Source organism: Thermobia domestica, chromosome 5 (assembly GCF_964235325.1).
Source record: "Thermobia domestica chromosome 5, izTheDome1.hap1.1, whole genome shotgun sequence".
NCBI classification, from domain to species: Eukaryota; Metazoa; Arthropoda; class Insecta; order Zygentoma; family Lepismatidae; genus Thermobia; species Thermobia domestica.
The window spans coordinates 198,247,651-198,269,483 of NC_137458.1; the positions used below are offsets into that span (position 1 = coordinate 198,247,651).

The following is a 21,833-nucleotide window of genomic DNA, read 5'->3' on the forward strand; positions in this document are numbered from 1 at the left end:
ATATGGAAAACATTTTAAATATCACTGTTCAGCTAGGAGCGCACAATGTAGGAATTGCAACAAATATAATTATTTTGCACAGTATTGCCCAAAAGGTACATAAGAAACAATGAGTTACCTGATGAAAATATTCAGAAGGAAGACAAGACCTTCCTCCTTACTGAATTACAAAAGCATTAGACGACAGAAGCAAATACGAATGCAGAAGATGAACGAAATAAGTTCAATTGAGATTTTATGTTAAGCTCCATTCAGGTAGCCAATACAGAGAAGAAAATATGTTCACTGGTAATTAATCGAATTTAGTTGGTAAAACGAAATTCGCACGTTAAACACGAGAATCTTGAACCAGAAAATCGATAACAGAGGAATCAGGTCTGTAGAGCGCACCGACAAACAGGTTAGTAGAAACGGAATACCTTGATATGAGTCAGGGAATACCTACAAGGTGAACAATAATAGAAATAAACAATACAAATAATGAAAGTCCAAAAGAAATATGGTAAACAGGTGGGAATAGATAGTAAAGTAACGAAAGAATGAAACAAAAAAACAATACAGATATGTAGATAGTGGAATAATAAGGATGTGTGAAGATAAAAGAGAAGGTGAAGATATAGAGGAATTAGTCAAGAAAAAAGTACAGGTTGAGTTGAAAGAAAAGGTATAAAAAGATGATGGGAGGAAGTCTGAAGAATTAAAACAAACCGTTAAGACACAGGTGAAGAAGAGAGTCAGAAAGAAAAAGAACGGGTACAAGTTTACTTTTGGAGCACCACTAGAAACAATTGTTAAAACTTATAATTCTTTCACTAATTTCCTTCATGCTGTCCCCTAAAAGGTTTCCCATGGCGACATGAAAATGTCTCACTTGGCATAGATAAAATACAAGGATGAAGTAATTAAATATTACAGTGCAAAAACTCAAACCAGCCTGTGTTAGGTGGCTATTAAAATACGAATGCTATCCATTCGGGACGTGGCAGAATAAAGCTGGTGGGCCCGTCCGAGCTAGCGCGGGAGTACGTCGGAAAGGAGTAAGTCAGTCAGAAATCGGGGCTATGTGCGCAAACCAGGATAGTAGAAAGGAGTGGGTTTTGTCAATGGTTTGAATTTCAATAGTACTTGTCATGGTTTCGTACTAGTAACGTTGCTCTTGTACACATAAAATACAGGTTTTGTGCATTGTGCAAAAATATGCTGCCAGTGAAAAATAAAATCTAATAGTGCCATCTTTCATATACACTCTCTTATTATATCCAGCATTAATCACTTGTAATCATTTTAGGCTAGTAACTCTACACTTGTAAACCTATAATACAGAGTATTACTTTGTATTTAATTCTGCCGCCTGCAGAAATTTGTTCCTTATAAACATGCCTTTTCAGGCAAAGAATTGAATTTTACCTGTAAATAGTTCAAAGTGTTATTAGTGGGGAAAAGTACATTAATTAGTACTATCTGACGAAGCAGAAGAAGGAAAGAAAACGGAAAAAAGTTCTGATATAAAACAGTTGAATATTTGTTGATTGTAGTGTGAACGGGGGGAAGATATACGTATGTGATGTGTAAACAAATCTTTAAATGATCTAGTGAAATGGTAATGTAGGAGGAAACATAACTCAGACTATTAAATTACTTTAATGAGATGCACCCTTCCACTCACAAAGCTTAATGCAAATGCATTGAAATCAGTCGGTTGAGCTAATTAAGTTTAGTTTTAAAATTTAGAAAATATAATTTTGAATATGAGATTCTTAGTGACAGGGTACGCGTGGTTTTAACGCACAACCTGAGTTGAAAATTACTCACTCAAACATGTAAATATGCCCAGCAGATTCATGGGACTCACTAAATCCTGGCATCTGGCCTGAAAAGAAAACATGTGAAATAGAATTTCCAACACATACCTTGCAGCTTTGTTGGGGTGACGGAATGGAAACTCTCCAGGATCTCTGCGTCAATCCTTTTAATTGAATTTGTATGACTCCAAAGTGTGACAATACATTGCACAAAACACTCGCGCGCGTGTGAGAGAAAAAAAAATTGTATTTCGAATTTCAACACTGATAATTTTATTTTAAGCGGAGCTCTCGCTTTAGTTTACCGTTCGTGCACGCTTTTATCACAACTTCATTTTGGTCTTCCTTCTTGAAGTGTTCTTGTGTTTTCCGGTGACGATTCTCCACATCTCCGAACCTTGAAGGCTCCTATTGCAGGCGCTGAAACTCTGCAAACATTCCATGGATTAACCCCGTCTCTGGATCTACAGTAGATTGCTTTTCTCACATCTACAGGGGACGGTAACTAACACCCTGCATGTTGTATTAAACCAGTGTCAGGTGGTGTCTCAAGCATAATGCTGTGAAATTGCATTGCACTATAGAGTCTCGCTCGAAGTAAGCACGAAGAAACAATGTGATTAAGATATGTATATTTACACGATGCACTAACGTTATCATATATACATGGTGATATTATTTACAAATTAATACGACGTTGTTCGTATTTTGATCCCTACTGTACAAAGCTTTAATAGCTCAGTCTTTGTACGTATGTGCGACACTGATTTTTATCATGCTCGGAACTTATATGCCACAAAGTATTGGTTCACTGTGCGTAATACAACTTAATGTAGCACTGAGTTTGTGAACGAAGCAGGCACTGTATTTTCTTTAAAAATAAACTGATTATTATACTATGCTCATGCTTAGCTAAACACTGAAATCACCATGTTCGAAGAACACTCGCTCGCTTAATAGGCTTCTGCCTATTACTATTTAACTTGTGGCACTCGTCCACGACCGATACGTGTACCACCAAAACTATGTAGTAACTGACCCCGAGTCCCTCAACTTTCTTGTTTTTATCAAAAACAGAAGTTCATTGTCTCTGAGAGACTCGCTCTGGGTGAAACCACTTTTAAAAACTTCCAAAAATAGGTGTAGGGTAGTTCTCACCCTCACAGGCACGCTGCACGTGACCTACTTTTTCCAAGTTTATGCACTTTTGCATGATTTTTGTCACATTATAGCTCACACGATGTAAAGTATATTATTTCACTATGTTCATCATAAAGATCGTTAGATGAGCTGGAAATTGAAACTAATCACTTAACCACACTTTAATGTATTCTATCTGAAAATTTAAAAGAAACAAAAATTTGCAATATTTTCACTTTCACTTGCACTCCGACCTTGGTCTTGACTTGTGCTGCCACCTAGCGACAGGCAACCCAAACTACGTTTGGGATTATAGCGATGAACGCTGTTTTCATTAAAGTTTCTTGACTTTTAAAATGTTTTTCAAAGTAATTTAGTTAACCTAAACAGATTACACACATTAATTAAACTGTACACAGCCTCTCAGGTGCTGTCATGACGTTAAACATGAAATAAAAGGATTATTTTTCTGGCGAGCATCCCTTCCTTGCTCCCAGTACTAATATTATAGGTGGAGGAAAAAAAACTTTGGTTTGTGTTTTCACATATGTCACCTCTCAAAACCATCAACCAGGCTCCAGACCTATATTATTACAAGCCAATACTTTTTTCCAAACATGTCAACGATCTAAAATATGTAAATGATTCGGAATCATCCAGAAAGTTTATATGTATATATACATAACTAAACATACTCTAGTAGCAGAACAAACTATGGAAGCAGAAGCTAAAACATTGAACTACAGAGACATCTGTCGTGAGTTCTAGATAGCCTACATCGACAACCAGGGTGACTACTTTAAAATTTCAAATTTTCATGGCTCGACGGCCAAGCTGAAGTTCGTTGAGGTGACGCGACGCCAACTCTATGTAGAACGCTAAATGTGGGAGGAGTCAGCAGAAATCACACTCTATTGTATCTCCAATTTGTCACGGACACGCTAGATTTTCATGTGCTGGAGAGACATTGTCTTTTCCGACTCGGTGTCTCCAATCGATCAGGGTAACTTCCTAACATATAAGACACTATAAGCTTGTGCCTATCTCTTCTTATATAGAATTTTGAAACTTCTCGGTTGCTATTCCAAAACTAGATGGATACAGTGTGTAACTGTAAACACCCAAGCTTCGCTTGCACAAAGGCATAGCGTCGATGCTTGCTTTCTTATACTTTTTTTTTCTGAGCTTCGCTGTCTCAACGAAAAACAAATACTAGCGTTCTCAAATCCTTCAAATCCCATGTCCTTCTATATTATAGTATTCAAATAATATCTATCTCTCGTCGTTCCCTGGATCCTATGATGTCCTGATGTCATTTTCATAATTAACTATATTATACAAAACAATATTTATACTCAAGAAAATACACTCATTAATTCTGCTTTCCCTGCTACTAATGTAAATTCAATAAAATTAATCTTAAAATCGTACTAATTAAATGATTAAATATTCATATTTTAAAGCAAAAATTTGATATGCAAATTACTTATACAAACATATTCTGCTGATTACAGTAGTTGCAAGATAAACTGTTGAATGTTTGTTGATTTCCCAAACGAGGGAACCCAAACGATGTTTTCAAATATCATAGCTTTTGATATGTTAATAGTGTTGAGTGAAGTCGGCACAATTATCGCGAGGCTGCGCGATTATATGGTCAACGGTTTCCCAATCGTGTTGGGCAGTCAATGCAAGTACTTCGTCGCTTGCCACTTGGTGTGCAGAGGACTGGGCACGTCCTAACCTGAACACAAAAAGCGTCAGCAGATCAGACGCCGTGTTCAGGATAAACTGTCTCCAGGCATGCTTGCTGTAGGCCATGTGGATCCCAAATCTCGACAAGACGATTCGCCAGGGATGCTGCAATAAGCAACATGACGGTTTGGAGGATTCTGCTCAACAAAGTGCTCCAACTTGACCATGTTCATCTGAATCAGCAACTCCGAGAACAATATTTACATATCCGTCTAGAGTTTTGTCAGTGGATGAGTGCCAGGAAACCCATGTTTTCACCAGGACATTCTGTGGACGGATGAAGCAATCTTCAAGGAGATGTCAGCATACACAACGCACACTATTGGTCCAGTTTGATTCCTTACTGAGTATATGAAGTTCATAATCAACACACCTGGAGTCTAAATGTTTGGTGTGGTATAGCGGGAGGAAAAATAATTGATCTCTATTTCTTCGAGAATACCATAACAAGGGTAGGGTAAGCAAATTTTTTGTCAGATTTTCTTTGTGTGCTCTTGAAACATGTCCCACTTGCAAGTCGTGAAATGTTGTGGCTGCAAGACGGTTGCCCTGCTCATTTTGCAAAAGTTGCCAGACAAACTGTTGCACGTTTATTCCCAAACAGGTGGATCGGAAGAGGAGGCCTGTTTCCTGGCCAGCTCGATCTCCGGACTTGACTCTGCTCGACTTTTTCTTTTGGGGATGTATCAAAGACCTGGTTTACCAAAATTGTCCTACTACATGGGAGGATATAATGGAGAGGATCCTTAATGGCTGCCATGAACTAAGAAGTAGACCTCACCACTTCGCCGTTGCGTTAGCAAAAGGAAACAACTACTGCCCTAGAGTAGGGTTGAATATAAGATATTGACAAAAATTTTAGCTGCTAATGAGCACTAGAAATATGGGAAAACGAAATACAAACATGAATGTGGGAAAGCCATCTACAATATAATTTGATAGTTGCAAGACCGATATTTTTTTTGAAATAGATAGAGGGACAATAGTTATGACTTCAACTATGTAAACCGAGTTAGGAGGGATGTTTTTATGGCATTCCAGATCGTGGCCGCCATATTGGATCGACGTCAATTTTTTCAAATGGAAAGAGTTCCATGTGAGGTATCAAACAACAATGATTTTTTCCACCCAATCTCATACACTAATTAGTTTGTTCATATCTAGAACGGTTTGCGACTTACAGTTCTTTCAATGTTGAAAAACTCGTTGTTTGTAGCATATAACAGATAACTACAGTGGCAATGAACATAGCTCCAGAGACAGCATTCTTACAGAACAAAATTACGGCAATGCAAGAAATGAAAGTCCTCAGCATTCATAAAGTGATTCTGACCTCGCCATAGAGACCTGCACGGGCCGGGCTTGGGCGGGCCGACTCTGCTATTTCTTTAGGCCGGGCCGGGCTTGGGCTGGCCGACACTGATTTCTCTTCAGGTCGAGCCGGGCTGGAGCAAATCAATTGCAATTCTTTAATAATTATTGACTTTCGTTAAACGATAATTGAAATAAAGCCAAACGTTGAAGAAGTGTGTCTGTGAAAAATGTTACAAAGAATGCAATAGCAATTTACAGTTTGTGTTGCTTAGCGGCTCCACTTTCACTATAGAGGATTGCAGGCATTATGCGGTAAATTGAGCTCTGACCTTGACCTTCATTGAACTCAAAATATAACAAGAAGGGGTGGGAATGTTTTGCCTGTCGCTAAACAATATTGCCATCTTCACCTTATGCTAAAAATCAATTAAGTTAGATTTTTGTTACAGGGAATGGAGTTTTTGTTCTCTCGGTGACAGGCAAAGTTCTAGGAGGCAATGGTACCATTCGGGAGGCAAGCGTCAGGTTGTGAACCAGAGTTTAGAAAATGTTTCTGAGGGTTAGGTCGAATTTAGTACTAAATTTCGAGAAAGATTGGGACTCGAGCTATTTTTTTAAAAAAATTATCGGGCCGGGATCGGGCCAAAAACTTTTGAAATTTATCGGGCCCGGGCCGGGCCTGGGCCAAGAATTTTAAAAAACTTATCGGGCCGGGCCGGGCTCGGGCCGAAAATCTCCAAAACTTTTCGGGCCCGGGCTGGGCCGGGCCTAGGTACGTTCGGGCCGGATTGGGCTCGGGCCGAAAAATTCGGCCCGTGCAGGTCTCTACCTCGCCACTTCGTGTTGCGTTTGTAGATTCAAACTGAAACTATAAGCAGTTGGGGCAGCACGATGAAGAGAATAGCAATATTGGTTGCCAATGGCATTCCTAGTCGTAGCAGCTACGATATAAGGTAGAAGCTTACGTGCATCGTGTACCATTCTGCAGCGACAAACTCTTTGTAAGGAGACAAGTGCAAGAAATATATTATTCTCACTGTTAGTTCTACCCGTGAATTTGGAAGTGTTTGAGAAATAGTTATTTCGTTTATTGCATTAAGCCTGTAATTCTGTGAGGTGCGTGCGTATGTGTGTTAGGGAGAGTGTGTGCAGTAGGGTGGGCCGAATTTTTTTTCAGATATTCAGGATTGAGTAGTTATCAAAAGTTGTGTATTGGTACAAAATGAAGCCATGTCAAATATGTTGATTTTAAAACAATATTTAACCGGGCCCCCGAGGCCCTAAAGTTCCTAATTTTTTGTTGAAATAAAATGATTTTAGGTAATAAGAACATTTTTCCAGACAATACTATTAATACATAAAACATGAAATACATGGTTTTAATATACGCAAGTAGCTATCGAGACCTTAACTAACTTTCATAACTACCATATTAACCACGAAAAACCTTCGTGTTGAGCCCAGCTCAGAACTCTCAAACTTTAAGAGAATATAACTTTTTCGCATCTGGATGCAAAATGCACAACACTGGCTTTCCGAAGGCGGCGCTTACATTGCTGAATTCAAATAAACTAGAAACGATATGGCTGCGAGCCTCTCTTCCTGTATTGTCTTTACAAGTCAAAATGCAAAACGATCATTAACCCCGTTAAGAAATAAGATACCTCCATTAAGAGCCAAATTAAAGAAATTTAAGAACGGTGCTCAGAAGTTATTTGATATTTTCTCTTGCAAATGCAGCGATAGAGTAACTTGTAAGTGTGATAAATCAAATTAAATACCGCCGTGGGAGCTCATATTAGATCAGAGAAATCAGAGACAAATGACGAGTTGCAATGTAGATAAAGCAGAAACCCATAGGCTCAAAAGAAAGTATGACACACAGATCGATTATGATGCTGCGGTACCAAATACAAGAGGGTTACAATCGTTAGCCTCAATCACGCACTTGGAACATACATTAAGTGCTTCCACCCCGAATTCAGACGATGAAGAGTTCGCATGGAACTATCGTTTAGAGAATAAAATTTAAAGTAAACCTAAATAAACAATAGTGAGCCCTAAACAAATGAGTACCGCCAAAGATTTAACAGGTGTCTCGAATAAGTCGGCTGCTAAAATTGTATCCGCTGTTTTAGAAGATATTAATTTACTGAACAAAACTAACCAAGACAAGGTAGTAGATAAAACCAGAATCCATAGGAAACTAGCAAAAAAAGAAAAAAGAAAGAGAAAAAAGAAACCGTCTACAGTGTAAAGCTACTAATTTTAAGGGTCTATTTTGATGGCCGAAAATACCAAACTAAAGTTCTAATTGACAATTGCAGTAGGCAAAGCATTGAAGAATATGCGGATTATATCGATTTGACCGATTGATCAGAAGTAATAGGAACGAAAACTCCAATTTTGGCTAACGTATCAACAGAAGAATTAACCAAAATGATTGTGGAAAAGGAGGTTCCACAGTTTGTCACGTTCCCCTTCCACACACAGGCCTTGGAGAGGTGTGTAAAGGTAGTAACAGAACCTTCTTTAGAAGTACGCGGTAGTGTTGCACGAGACGGTTATATTCGCGCAAAACTGGAAGCACGAAAGCATCTACCAAGCTTCGAACATAAATCTCAATATTTTGTTCCAAGATTCAACTAAGGAGCTTTAAGTAAGAGGAAGGTGGGTGGGAGGAACTCGCTGTGTTGCCATCTCCACGTGGTGAGCTCTGGGCTGGTTTGGTGTTTGTTGGTCAATTTTTCAGTCTTACCTTATGTATTCGTGTCCGTACTATTATATCTACTAAACACCAATCAGACGAAGAGCTGCACATCAGATCAGAACATTTAAAATCCTGGGGTCAAGTTAAAATATTAAGAATTTTAAACAATTTTCTATACATACTTAAAATAATGGTATATATTTAAAAAAAATAACACTTTTCGGACCCGCAGGTCCTGGTGAAATATTTTTATCTGCCTGTTTTGGGGAAGAAACATAGCATTATACAACTTTTGCACGGTACTCAAACTTAATTTTCTGAAAACAAATATTTCAATAATGTTTTCACTACTCACAACCATATTTTTCAGCATTAACGTTCTTTCGGGCTCCCGGGGCGCGGTTTAATATATTTTCATCCGGTTCTGTTTTGGCGAGGAAACATGACATTATAAATTTTGCACGGTGCTCAAACTTAACTTTCTAAAAAATATATTTCAATAATATTTTCACTTTTTACAACTATCTTTTTTTTAAAAAATAAGCGTTCTTTAGGGCCCCTGGGGCCTGGTTAAATAACTTTTTTTTCCGGCTCTGTTTCTGTGAAGAAACATAACATTATACAACTTTTGCACGGTACTGAAACTTAACTTTCTAAAAATATATTTTTATAATATTTTCATTGATCGCTACTTTTTTTTTTTTTTTTTTTTTCAAAATTACTGTTCGTTCGGGCCCCAGGGGCCCGGTTAAATATCTTTTTATCCGGCTCTATTTTGGTGAAGAAACATAACATTATACTTTTGCATGGTACTCAAACTTAACTTTAAAAAAAAAAAAAATATTTCAATATTTCACTGCTCGAAACTATTTTTTTTTTTTTAATTAACGTTTATTGGGGGCCCGGTTAAATATCTTTTTATCCGGCTCTAGTTTGGTGAAGAAACATAACATAATATTATACAACTTTTGCACGGTACTCAAACTTAACTTTTTAAAATATATTTAAATAATATTTTCATTGGTCGCTTCTTTTTTTTTTCAAAATTAGCGTTCTTTCGGGCCCCCGGGGCCCGGTTAAATATATTTTAATTCGGCTCTATTTTGGTGAGGAAACATAATATAACATTTTACAACTTTTGCACGGTACTCAATCTTAGTTTTCTAAAAAAAATTTTTTCGGCCGTTTTCGGCCCACCCTAGTGTGCAGGCAACAATTCTAGACAAAAAAACGACACACCATGGCGTTAAATAAGGCAAACATTGCTATGTACCTCCTGCAGCAGTTACAGACATTACGGTTCAAGCACAATGAAACAAATATATAAGAACAGGAAAGAGTAATCGCAGATTACATAATTAGATTCCTAGCGGATGAAGAATTGGAATTCGAAATGGAATACACTCTGGATATTCTAGAGGAGGCACATCATGAGATAAACAATCAAGAAGCTAGTGTGGAAGCGGAATGATATGTGAATTGCTATTTGTCGAATACAGGGAGCAGGAATTCACTTATGCTGGATACCTGAGAATTATTTAATAATGAAGAGGTGCGAAGTACAATAGCTCCACCTGGGAAATCAGTGGAAGTGTGACAAATTCCAAAAGGTACCACCGGCATATTTCAACCTTTCAATGTATTTTTTTAAGACAATACAAAACATTGGCGTACTATATGTGATTATGCAATAAAGGACGAACATTTCCATTCAAAACTGCATGACAGAGATACTATTGTCACTCTGCATTCCCTTGTGTACAATCAATTTCAGTCTCCTCGCTTCACAGGAATGATTGAATAAGCATTTTGTAAATCAGTATATATTGATGAGCCGATCGAATGGTTCGAAGTGCCGAAGAAGCACGCTTTCAATATTTCCGGCATTAACTTTTGTGATATTTGTGACGCTTCATTTTTTATTAGGTGCTCATGGTACTCTGCAAAATTCTGTTTTGACCGTTTTATGAATGCTGAGGACTTGTATTTTTTGAATTGCCGTAATTTTGTCCAGTAAGAATGCTATCTCTGGAGCTATATTCATTGTCACTATAGTTATCTGTTACAAACAACGAATTTTTCAACATTGAAAGAACTGTAAGTTGTAAACCGTGCTGGATATGGACAAACTAATTAGTATATGAGATTGGGTGGAAAAAATCATTGTTGTTTGATACCTCACACGGCTCTCTTTCCATTTGAAAAAGTTGACGTCGATTCAATATAGCGGATTTCAAGATGGCGGCCAAGATCTGGAATGCCATAAAAACATTCCTCCTAACTCGATTTACATAGCTGAAGTCATAACTATTGTCCCTCTATTTCGAAAAAATATCGGTCTTGCAACTATCAAATTATATTGTAGATGGCTTTTCCACATTCATGTTTCTATTTCGTTTTCCCATATTTCTAGTGCTCATTAGCAGCTAAAATTTTTGTCAATATCATATATTCAACCCTACTCTAGGACAGTAGTTGTTTCCTTTTGCTAACGCAACGGCGAAGTGGTGAGGTCTACTTGTAAGTGCAAACTAAGTGTTAAAAGAAGTCAACAATGTCCCGATACACATTCGCATGTGCATCGCACGTGCTGGACGATGCTTTGAACCTTTATTGTGAGTAATTTTGGTCCAAGTGCGATATTTTGGTAAGAATGTTCGGAATTTGCTGTTCACCTTATTTATTTATCCTCAGTTTGTTTATTTGTACTATTCCTGAAAAATTATTTGTGCAATGAGTTCCGAAAAGTGATTTCAATTAAAATGTAGTCTATACATAAGTTAATTAAAACTTCTAAGAAGCTCGGCAGAGTGGCAGGAGTTTCATAAGTCTGAATGAAACTTTAGATTTCTTGGATCTTTTATTGCTCTGACTTTACATCCAAATTTGTTTCATAAGTAGTTTTCTTAAAATCAAAGAGAGTTTTTCCTTGTTTCTCTGTTTTAAATTGGTTTCGACACCGGAATTTAAACTAAGTACTGTCCTGTAATATTGTTTTCGTTGATACGTGCACGAAATATGTCGCAACGTTTGATACTAAATGCTGTAAAGAGTTTTCACGAGCAGAATATTTGATAGAACGTGAGTTATTTTGTGTTCTTTTGGAGTCATTGCCAAGCAGAACTGTTGTTCTGTAGTTACAATTCAACCAACAACTAGTAAGACAGATGTCAACAGAAATAAGACAGATTTCTTTTTCAACAATACTTCCAAAAAATTAAAAATGAAACTCCACATTTGAAATTTTGGAGATGACAGACCGTATAGGTATTCCGCTACGCCACTGAATATGAAAGCATCACCATTTCATTCTTCACATATAGTTTAGTCATTCAGTTTCTTGTGTAAAGTGTCTACGTGCACCAGAAGCCGAGGAAAATGCCTCGGACGTATGGTCAGATAGTAACAATTCCATGAAAAAGAACAGACTATGCTAAGCTGTAGAATTTAACGAAAGGCGTTTCATGTAAAACTTTTCTTATTCAATAGTATTTCCAAAGAAATCGAAATTGATACAACTTTACATTTGAAATTTTCTAGTCGATCCCGTAGAGGTGTTCCCCCTACGCCACTGGATATAGAAGCAGCACCGTTTGATTCTTCACATAAGATTTGGTCATTCAGTTTTTTTGAAGTGTCTACGTGCACTACAAACAGAAAAATGCCTGTGCCGGGTGGACTGATAGTAGCAATTCAACTTCAAATAACAGACGTAGATCCCGAACCGCAGAATTTAACAAAAAGTGTTTCCCGTTAAAGTTATTTCTATTTCAATAATACTTCCAAAGAAATCGAAATTGATACCAGTTTCAATTTAAAATTTTGGAGTTGACCCCCGTGGATGTATCCCCGCTACATCACTTGATATAGAAGCATGACCATATGATTCTTCACATACGATTTGGTCATGCAGTTTTTTTTTGTTTGTTTGAAATGTCTGCGTGCCCTACGGACAGAGAAAAATGCCTGAGATGGGTGGTCTGATAGTGGCAATTCAACATCAAATAACATAAGTAGACCCCAAACCGTAGAATATGACAAAAAGAGTTTCCCGTAAAAGTTGTTTCTTTATCAGTAATACTTCCAAAGAAGTCGAAATTGATACCAGTTTCCATTAAAAATTTTGGAGTTGATCCCGTTGTTGTATTCCCGCTACACCACTAGATATGGAAGTATCACCATTTTATTCTTCACATACGATTTAGTCATTCATTTTTTGTTTGAAGTGTCTACTAGCACTACGAACAGAAAAATGAGTTTACCGGGTGGTCTGATAGCAGCAATTCAACAAATAACAGACGTAGATCCCAAACCGTAGAATTTAACGAAAAGTGTTTCCCGTAGAAGTTCTTCTTTTTCAATATTACTTTTAAAGAAACCGAAATTGATACCAGTTTCCATTAAAAATTTTGGAGTTGATCCCCGTTGGTGTATTCCCGCTACGCCACTGGATATGGAAGTATCACCATTTGATTCTTCGTGTACCATTTGGTCAGACATTTTTTTCGTTTCCAGTGTCTACGTGCACTACAAGCTGAGAAAAATGCCTAAGCCTGGTGGTCTGATCCACCCAATATACGAGGCCTGTCTAAAAAGTATCCGACCTTAATTTTTTCCACGCAAAGTAGTGATTCTCAGGCGGCGCCACCGTGCACGGTGGAAGGAGGAACCTTAATGCGCATGCTTGAATTTTTTCACCGCGTTCGCGTGTGCCAGTCGTGAGCTGGTGGTCGCGAAGTGAGGTGCTGTTGGTAGTGTTCGTCGGATTTAGTGTTTCTCGCAAGATGACTGAACGAATTGAGCAAAGATACTGCATCAAATTCTGTCAAAGGCTGGGTGATTCTCAAAGCCAAACAATTCGTAAGATTCAGCAGGTGTTTGGAGAAGATGCGATGGGTGTAACACAAATTAAACAATGGTTCAACCGATTCAAAGATGGCCGCACATCAGTCGAGAGTGAGCAGCGTAGCGGCAGGCCCCAAACTGCTCAGAATGCAGCTGTTGTTGAGCGGGTGCGAAATTTGGTGATGGCAGATCGCCGTTTGACAGTGCGGGAGATTGTAGAAGATGTTGGAGTGAGTAAAGATTCTGCACATGCAATTTTGCGTGACGATTTGAACATGAAACGAGTGGCTGCTAAATTTGTACCCAAGTTGTTGTCTCAGGAACAAAAAGACACCCGTTTTGACGTTGCACAGGACCTTCTGGACACCACCAACACTGATCCTGGGTATCTGAATTCCGTGATAACTGGAGATGAGTCATGGGTGTACGGGTACGACCCAGAAACAAAACAACAATCGTCTCAATGGAAGCATCCCGATTCTTCAAGGCCGAAGAAAGCGCGGCAGGTGCGAAGCAAAATCAAGGTGTTGCTGACTGTTTTCTTCGATGCCCGTGGAATTGTGCATCACGAGTACGCACCGGAAGGACAAACAGTGACAAAGGAGTACTATCAAGATGTTCTCAGGCGACTCCGTGACGCAGTCCAGCGCAAAAGACCAGACATGTGGACAGCGAAGAACTGGCACGTCCATCATGACAACGCCCCAGCACATTCATCCCAATTGATCCACACGTTCTTAGCCAAACATGGAATTACAACCGTTCGCCAACCTCCCTACTCTCCAGACCTGGCTCCTTGTGACTTCTGGTTGTTTCCAAAATTGAAGACGCCTCTGAAGGGATCCCGTTTTGAGAGTAGAGAAGACATAATGCGGAACACGACGACGGAGCTGAACAACATTCCAAAAGAAGACTTCCAGCGGTGTTTCCAGCAGTGGAAGGATCGGTGGGCTAAGTGTGTGGAAGCACAAGGGGCCTACTTTGAAGGGGATTAAGGTCCCAAATCTGTCAGGTATTCGCAACTATTTTTCTGGCCAAAGGTCGGATACGTTTTAGACAGCCCTCGTATATATAATATCCCTTTCCCCCTCCCGACATTGCATCGTCAAACTAAGAGGATAAAAGTCATCCCACGTCCGAACTAGATCCACGTTGAAAATTTGAATAAGATCGGTTCGGTGGTTCCAAGTTATGAAGTTTTACTAGCATATATTCACCCGCTTCGCTGGGTGAAATGAAAATTTAAATGCACAATTCCGTGTCTTATGTGTTTAGTACCGTGAAATATGCTGTTTTCGTTTTTAATGGCATCGAATTAAACGGCATCGGTAAGATCATTGATCATCTCAGCGACCCCGAAAACGATGTATTCGACACTAATATTAATCGTTTTCGATCATTTTATTAACTCCCCCTCTCCCAAGTTACGGGGCTGAATTTGGTTTAAAACGGAATCGGAAGTGTCATTCTTCATCTCAGCGACCCTAAAAACTACGAATCAGACACTAATATCGGAAAATTTTGACCATTTTTATATATCTACCCCTCCTCCTCTTCCATGTTGCGCGGCACGGCATCGGAGGTCACCGGTCGTCTCAGCGAGTGAATTCGACACCAATATGTTTTTTTCATCCGTTTTATGTATTTCCCTTTCCCCCTCTATCAAAGATGCGCTGCTGCATTTGGATTTCAACAGCATAAGAAGTGTCACTGTTCATCTCGACGATTCCAAAAACTATAGATTCAACACTAATATCGGTCATTTTCGATCATTATATCACCCTTCCCCATGTTGCGGCTCATGTCATCGGAAGTGTCACCGTTCATCTCAGCGACCCCAAAAAATGTGGATTCAGCACTAATATCCGTCATTTTCGTTCATTTTTAAACCTCTCCCTCCCCCTACCCCAAGTTCAAGGTTTGAATTTGAATATAAACGGGATCGAAAGTATCACTGTTCATCTAAGCGACCCAGCAAACTAAAATTCGACACTGATATTGGCCATTTTCGACCATTATATATATATATATATATATATATATATATATATATATATATATATATATATCCCCCTCCTTCAACTTGTGGGGCTGATTTTGGATTTAAACCGGATCGGAAATGTCACTGTTCATCTGAATGATCCCGAAAACTATGGATGAGACACTAATATTGGTCATTTTCGATCATTAATATATATAACTCCCCCTCAACCGTGCTGCTGCACAGGACATCCAAATTGACACTGTTAATCTAAGCTAATCCTAAAATTATGGATTCGACACTAATATTAGTCATTTCCGATCATTTTTAATGTTTATTCCCCTCCACTACGTTATACCCTCCCCCTCCCAACGATCAGGGCTGAACTTGGATTGAAATAGCATCAGAAGTGTCGCTGTTTCTCTCATCGACTCCGAAAACTATGGATTCAACACTAATCTTGGTCATTTTAATAAATTATAAATTTCCCCCCATCCTCCCCGTCCCCTAATTTGCATCGTCAAAGTGAGTAGCCTAAAGTAATCCCTGCCTCGAACTCATGTATGTTGAAAATTTGATTGAGATCGGTCGGGTGGTTCACGAGTGATGAAATCACAAAGGCAGCCATTTTTATTTTATTTCTTTTACATATATCTCCCCCTTCCCCTTCCCTATGCTGGCTCGTCATAGTGAAACGATAGAAAACACCCAAGGCCCGAACCTAATACATGTTGAAAATTTGATCGAGATCGGCTGGGTGGTTCAAAAGTTATTAGTTTTATTAGTCTTTATTCATACGTCCCCCTCCCCTATTATCTACCGTTAAAGCTGAAATTACAAAAATGTTTCCAGATCCGAACCTCATACATGTTGAAAATTTGATTGAGATCGGTCGAGTTTTTCAAGAGTGATGAAGTCACAAAGCCAGCCATTTTTATTTTATATATATATATACAGGGTGGGCCATTTTAATTAATCCACGGAAATATCTGAAAAATGATAAAACATAGAAGAAATGTTTCAAGTACACGTTATATATCGCTAAGGGGGAAACCCAATTCCGCCAAAAGTACCTCTCCCCGCCCCCCCTAAATGGGGGTAACGGGGGGTAACTTTGAAATGTCGAATGGGAACATGGGTCGAGTAATACCTCGTTCGAAAGGTCTTGGAAAACTGAGTAACACTGTACCAAAAGATGTTCCATATTTTGCACCGGTTTCAAAATGGCCGCCATAATATTGTTCGGAAACTCCAGTACCATGGAACCATGAAAACCATGGAAGGTAAATGAATGGAACAAAATTGAAATACGTAAATATCATAGGGCATATCGAACAGTGTGGTCCCTGTGATCCCAGTGGCTTCCCTAAAGGAGTCTTGGGGGCTAACTTCAAAATTTCAAATAGTAACATGAGTCGAGTGGTACCTCGTTCGGTAAATCTTGCACAATCTAACATATTGCAGGAGAAAACGATTGATGTGAAATGGCAGTGTTCTCAAAAGGCCGCCGAAACATAGTATCCGTGTCAGAGAAAAGGTTTAGTACCCGTAGTATGAAAGCGATTGGAGATAAATCAACAAAAGAAAAACTGGAGTAGCTAACTGACGTAAGACACATCGAGAGGTGTTGTCGGGGTGGCTCCAAGGGCCAACTGAAAGGTATCCGGGGCCAACTTGAAAATTTCAAATAGCAGCTTGAAGCGAGTAGCATCACGTTACATAGACAAATTAATATCAAACACCTTCTGCAAGAAAATTTTCGACAAAGGCCGTTTTCAAAATGATCGCAAAGACATGGTGACTGTGTCTAAGAAAACGTCTAGTGCCCATAGTATGAATACGGTTAGACATAAATGAAAATAACGAAAATTAAATAGGAAAACCACGGAGGCGTTCCAAGGCTCGAGAATAATAGAACAGAGATAAAAATATTAGAGTAAAATTGCCATAATGTATAGAGAGAAATCCAAGTCCTGAAAAATAATCTCTCCCTGCGCTCTGTATGTGAGTGGGGTGGAAAGTAAAGTGAAAGTTCAAACGAGAACTCTACTTTAATTCGTAAATTAAGGCTAACCTTACAAATAGGTTTGGTGTGGTTGAAACATTTGTTTGTAAGGATGACGCTGTAGTGACTAAAAAAAGAGAAACTATTATGCAATGCGTGCTGGTTATTCAGAAAGCGTTTCGGGGATATACGTACACACCGTTTCGTCCCTCAAGCTCACAATATGACATGAATGCTAATAGTTAATCAAAATGTAACTGTGGCCATCCGCGTTAACTTAGTGCACCAATTCTCTATGCATGAAGTCTGCCTTCCAAACAGCATTGGGTAGGTCAAGCGTACGCCCGAACCGTTGTCCGGTCGGACATTGAAATTTTGAAGTTAGCCCACAAGACCCCTTCAGGGAGGCCACTGGGATCACAGGGATTACATCATTCGATATGTCCTATGATATTTACGTATTTCAATTTTGTTCCATTCATTTACCTTCCATGGTTTTCATACTACGGGTACTGGAGTTTCCGAACCATATTATGGCGGCCATTTTGAAACTGGTGCACAATATGAAACATCTTTTGATACAGCGTTACTTAGTTTTCCAAGACCTTTCGAACGAGGTATTACTCGACCCATGTTCCCATTTGACATTTCAAAGTTACCCCCCGTTACCCCCATTTACGGGGGGCGGGGAGGGGTACTTTTGGCGGAATTGGTTTTCCCCCTTAGCAATATATAACGTGTACTTCAAAAATTTCTTCTATGTTTTATCATTTTTCAGATATTTCCGTGGATTAATTAAAATGGCCCACCCTGTATATATCCCCCTCCCCTATGCTGGCTCGTCATAGTGAAACGATAAACACCCAAGGCCCGACCCTCATACATTTTGAAAATTTGATCGAGATTGGTTGGGGATTCAAAAGTTATTAGTTTTATTAATTTTTATTCATACTTTCCCCTCCCCTCCCCCTCCCCTAGGATCTACCGTTAAAGTGAAATTACAAAAACGTTTCCAGATCCGAACCTCGTGTACGATGAAAAGTTGATTGAGATCGGTCGGATAGTTCAAGATTTATTAAGTTACAAAAATAGTCACTTTCAGTCTTATATAAATTGATTTTTATATATATATCTCCTCCTCCCCTACGTTGTTCCGTCAAATTTAAATCATAGAAACGATCCCAGGCCTGAACCTCATCTATGTTGAAAATTTGATCAAGTTCGGTTGAGTGGTTCGGGAGTTATTAAGTTTTATTTATTTTTTATACCCACTCCCCCTCCCCTATCCCTCAGTTCTTGTATCACAGTGAATAGCCTAAAACCAGCCCAGCCTCGAACCTCATCCATGTTACAGATTTAATCGAGATCGGTCAGGCGGTTCAGCAGATTTAGAGTCACAAACATAGTGATTTTCAATTTTATATATATATATTTATTTTTAGATAGACACCCCTCACTTCTAATAAAAAACATTTTAGGCATAGGGTTATTTTTACGTAATATTCATATCCGAGTTCTTACTGTGAATAGTTCCTCTGCTATAGCTGCTAATTTTCTTTAACGTTTCAACAAATACTTGATTGGCAACACACACAACCGGCTGTATCCGTATAAACGAGCGGAGTCAAAAGAACTCGCGGGGGGGGGGGGAGTATAAGGGTCCTGCACGCGTTAAAAGTAAAAATAACAGTTCGAGCAACCACTAAAAAATGCTCTATATGCAAAAATTGCTCACAGTGCTGCTGTGTAGGCCGATCGATCTACAAAGACTGTCGGGTTCACCAACGCGCGCACACACAAACACTACTTTGTGTATTAATACTGCACTTGCATTAATATTCACTACATATGCTACTGCACTTTTCATTTCACTGTTGTGAGTTTTGAACCTACAGTTGCAATCCTATTATACCTTCTTTGTGGAAGTCCTGGAAAGTTGATGATGTGTCCTGGAAATATCCTGAAATTTTCTGGGGGAAAGAGTGTATTAACCCTAAAATGTGTAATAAATCTTAAATATAAGAGATGTAGTGTAGTAGAATATGGTATGAAACTAAAGGCATTGATATTTTTTCATTTCTTCGTTTGCGTGGAACCTTGCCAGTGAACCAGAGAGAGCACATATGTACAGGAGCACTTTATACATTAATACCACTGACCATTCCAGTCAAATGTAGGAAGTATTTGAACATTTAAAATAAGTTTATGTCTATTATAACCTATTCTCGATTGGGCAGCTTGAAGCACAAAATTCATAGCATGTTCCACGCCTTGACTGTGGCAGTGTGTAGAATCCATTGGCAGTGGCTTATCAGGAACTTGAAGATCCTCATTTGTTCTATTTCCCAGAATTGAAGAAGGTGTAATCGGTTCAGTTTTCCAAGTATTCATCTGCTTCTAAATGGAGACTGTTGCAATTTTAAGTTTCTTAGTTCGCTAGAGGTAATTTGTCTTGCTTTAATGTCTCGCTGAATTACGTTTGTTCTACACTGCTTCCTTGAGTGTCAAGTAGAAGGAATATTTTCAGGATGAGCAAAATAACTATTCTTTCTTAGTACTTTTTCATTTTCATAACTTCCTTGGTTCTTTTACATTATTCTCTTAATAACTTGTTAATATACCAGAACTTTGTTGTTCCTTCACATATTTTGGATGCCATTTAATTCAAAGCCAACCAAGTGCATACACTCTCATGATTATTTTCACGAGGCTTTTTATGTTTTCTGATGGTTCAATCAGAGAAACATACAGTCGGATTATATTGGCCCCTGTAAGCCATCTTGCATGGTGCATTTGTCCTGCTGATCTCTTAGCTAACTTGTCTGGAACAGTGCCGCAGTGGATACTGTAGCACATTTCATAGAGGTATTTTTGTTCTGAGCTCGGTGTCAACAACATCCGCTGGAATTCATTGAATACTGCTTTTTATTGTGTCAAATTTAACTATTTCCACAGTGGTAGAGCGTTCACCTCTGGTGTATGGGGTCCCTGGTTCGATCCCAGCTCGCGCCAAGTGAACTTTTTGATGGACAATTACCATGTGCGTGGGTATTCTCGGAGTTCTCCCGTTTCCTCCCACTTTCTTCATTCCTTCATTTCATTCCTTTCTCATCATCACAGTCTCCTTTAGCCTAGCCAGCATAACCATGGGACGTAAAACTAAAAGATTTCATTTCATTTTTAACTTAATTTTTAACTTTAACTTAATTTCATTTCATTTCCAACTTAATCAGGTCCTAGCTAATCCCCCCCCCCCCCAAATTTTAACTTTGAAAGTTTGCAGCCCTCTGCTTTTCCCATTTAATAGTTTAAAAATATGCTTAAGGGAAGCTCATTTATGTGTAAAAGGCAAATGACCCATTGCAGTGATACAGATACAGTGTACACTATATTATGTAGTTAATGGATGCTATATCGTTTGAAACGTACCGTATTGGTAACGATACATTCTGTTGGCATTTTAGTTGCACAGGGTTTGAAATTTTTTATTTTAGGTTGTGTTAGGTTTCACTTTGTCTTTTACGTGTTAAGTTGCGTTTAATCTGTTATTATACGTGTTCCGTGTAACGATAGTACTTAATATTTAAATGTTCATTATAGCTACGATTTTTATAGTGATGGCCTACGTAATCTTTATCTGCACCATACCCTTGGTATGTGTACTCTATACCTGCGCCATAGGCTATGTTATTGTCTTTTGAAACTAGTTAGGCCCCGGCTTAAATTAATTTAATACGATACGTAACGTACTGAATACTCGTAACTGATTAATTCGTACTGATACGTAACGAATATTCTATGTTTGGCGACTATTATTGACCCGCGTATTGTATATCTGCAGACCTTATTAGTGGAGAGAAAACCTATTAACTAATTACTACGTACCGGTAATCATATAATTAAACCCAACAGACTATAATTTAACATATATAATTACTCACTGCACTAGTACGTTAGAAGTATGCGTGACCTAACTTTATAATATGACGACATATGATAACAAATGTATATTAACGTAAATTGCCCTGTTATGTGAAATATATATTTGCGTACATACTTTAGGTTTTACTCAACTAAATTCGTGAATTTTATTAATATAATTATCATTGGCGCAACGAAATTACTTACTTTTAAATATTACGTATTTGATTGGTCACTAGCATTGATTGTGGGTTTCCTTCTCTTTTCCGCTTTTCACTTGTTTGCACTATTACAAGTATTACGCTACTCTTTTGTTTGAGAAGAGTATCGACACGTGTTACATGGCGAGATTAAGTGAGC

General features: G+C 38.5%; 2 protein-coding genes across 7 annotated transcripts in view; one reads left to right on the plus strand and one right to left on the minus strand.

Annotated features, from left to right (window-relative positions):
• The window catches only part of LOC145686335 (52 kDa repressor of the inhibitor of the protein kinase-like), a 183,591-nt gene that overhangs the window by 136,549 nt on the left and 25,209 nt on the right, over positions 1-21,833 (minus strand). The window lies entirely within an intron of this gene.
• The window catches only part of LOC145686334 (lanC-like protein 3), a 252,452-nt gene that overhangs the window by 64,943 nt on the left and 165,676 nt on the right, over positions 1-21,833 (plus strand). The gene's annotated exons all lie outside the window — the stretch shown is intronic.